This window comes from Penaeus vannamei, chromosome 43 (assembly GCF_042767895.1).
Source record: "Penaeus vannamei isolate JL-2024 chromosome 43, ASM4276789v1, whole genome shotgun sequence".
NCBI classification, from domain to species: Eukaryota; Metazoa; Arthropoda; class Malacostraca; order Decapoda; family Penaeidae; genus Penaeus; species Penaeus vannamei.
Window position 1 is genome coordinate 7,629,974 of NC_091591.1, and position 2,500 is coordinate 7,632,473.

The 2,500-nt window shown below is 42.2% G+C and overlaps 1 protein-coding gene across 11 annotated transcripts in view; it reads right to left on the reverse strand.

Moving 5' to 3' along the window:
• LOC113824444 (uncharacterized) overlaps positions 1 to 2,500 on the reverse strand; it is a 239,828-nt gene that overhangs the window by 174,407 nt on the left and 62,921 nt on the right. For 7 of the 11 annotated variants that reach the window (XM_070119268.1, XM_070119264.1, XM_070119266.1 and 4 more), the window contains exon 2: positions 1,941 to 2,001. The exons of the other annotated variants lie outside the window; for them this stretch is intronic. The gene's annotated coding sequence lies outside the window, so the exon portion shown is untranslated. The remainder of the gene's footprint in view (positions 1 to 1,940; positions 2,002 to 2,500) is intronic. 11 annotated transcript variants of the gene reach the window in all.

Sequence of the window (2,500 nt, forward strand, 5' to 3'; positions counted from 1 at the left end):
GCGAGGGTGAGGGTGTGTGTGTGTGCGTGTGCGTGTGCGTGTGCGTGTGCGTGTGCGTGTGCGTGTGCGTGTGCGTGTGCGTGTGCGTGTGCGTGTGCGTGTGCGTGTGCGTGTGTGTGTGTGTGTGTGAGTGAGTGAGTGAGTGAGTGAGTGAGTGAGTGAGTGAGTGAGAGAGAGAAAGAGAGAGAGCGAGCGAGAGAGAGAGAGAGAGAGAGAGAGAGAGTGTGTGTGTGTGTGTCTGTGTGTGTGTGTGTGTGTGTGTGTGTGTGTGTGTGTGTGTGAGTGTGTGAGTGAGTGAGTGAGTGAGTGAGTGAGTGAGTGAGTGAGTGAGTGAGTGAGAGTGTGAGTGTGCGTGTGTGAAAATGTGATTATGAGTGTGAGTGTGTGTGTGCGTGGGAGGATACATTACTGTTGGAAGTAAGCGTGGGTGTGAGTTTGGCTCAAGAAGGGGTCTTCAAATAGATGAATATTATCACTTTTCTCTCTTTCTGAATATTATCTGTCTCCGTCTCTGCTTCTGTCTGTCTGTCTGCCTAGCTGTCAGTCTTTCACATACACATTCTCCCGCTCTCCTACTCTTGCTCTTCCTTCTCCTTCTCCCTCTCCCTCACCCACTCTCTCTTCTCCTCTTCTTCTCTCTTCTCCTTCTCCCCTCCTCTCTTCTCCTTCTCTTCTCCTTCTCTCCTCCTCTCTTCTCCTTCCCTCCCCCTTCTCTTTTCTTTCTCTTCTCCTTCTCTTCTCCTTCTCTTCTCCTTCTCTCCTCCTCTCTTCTCCTTCTCTCCTCCTCCTCCTCCCTTCTAATACATACACATGCAACAACAATAAACCTGCAAACAGAATAAACAAAGGTAATTACAAATTCTGAGTAAAGATGGCAAGGCGGTAACAGACGGGACAAATATGGACATTCAACATGCATCATGCGGGTGCGTACATGCGTGTCCGCGTGGGGTGGGGGGTGGGGGGTCTGGAGGGGAGTGTGAGTGCATGTGTATGCGTTTGTATCTACTGAGCGCTTGTTTGCGTGTATGTATGTGCATTTGTCATTGTGTTTGTTTGTAAGAGTTTGTGTGTGTGTGTGTATGCGCGCGCGTGTGTGTGTGTGTGTGTGTGTGTGTGTGTGTGTGTGTGTGTGTGTGTGTGTGTGCGTGTGCGTGTGTGTGTGTGAGTGAGTGTGTTTGCACGCCTGTTCGTCAAAACGTGTGTCTGTTTGTGTATGTTTATCAACACGTGTGTGTATATGCCAAATCGTGTATGGGTTTCTGTATATACAAATCCATAAACAGTGATTTTGTAGTCTGATACGAGTATACAAACAAGTATATGTACATTTAAATACGTATATGTGTCTACTGATGCCTATTTCCCCTCCCCAGTGCCTACATGTGGTACAAGGGCGTCTAAGTATATGTGCGTATTTACCTGTGCTTATTTCCCCTCCTTAGTACTTAGGTGTGGTTCATGTGCGTCTAAGTATATGTGCGTATTTACCAGTGCCCATTTTCCTCACTAGTACTTAAGTACTTAAGTGTGGTTCATGTGCGTATAAGTATATGTACGTATTTACCAGTGCCTATCTCCCCTTACCAGTGCCTATACGTAGTCCACGTACACCTCCCCTTACCAGTGCCTATACGTAGTCCATGTACAGGTACATGTATGTATTTACCAGTGCCTGTCTCCCTTCCCCAGTGCCTATATGTAGTCCACGTGCGTATATGTACATGTATGTATCTACCAGTGACTATTTCCCCTCCCCAGTGCCTATATGTAGTCCACGTGCGTATGTGTACATGTACGCATCTACCAGTGCCTGTCCCCCCTCCCCAGTGCCTACGTGTAGACTGCGCATGGGTTTGGCCGGTGCGGGTGTGAGTTTTACGGGGCCGTCATCATTAGCCAGAAGTTGCCATGCCGAAAAGCCAGCCACAACTTCCCACCTCATAAAGACTCGGATTCAAGTCGGCTAAGGAAGTCACCGTTGCCACAGTCGAGCACAACCTGCAGGGATATGGCAACAATGGCACTCATCACAGTATCGACATTGATATATATATATATATAAATCAACTACAGGAAATACACTGCTATGCTTGCAAAAAAGAGTTGTGATATTATTTGTGTTAATATTCATGTTGATTTAGATGAATTCAGTGATACATAACTGTAATAATAATAATAATAATAATAATAATAATAATAATAATATACGATAATAGTAATAATAATAATAATAATATACGATAATACTACTAATGATAATATACGATAATAGTAATAACAATAATATACGATAATAGTAATAACAATAATATACGATAATAGTAATAACAATAATATACGATAATAGTAATAATAACAATGATAATAATAATAATAAAAAGTATTAATAACAATGAAAATAATACTAATAATAATAATAATAAGAGTAATAGTATCAATAATAATAATAATAATAATAATAATAATAATAATAATAATAATAATAATAGTAACAATA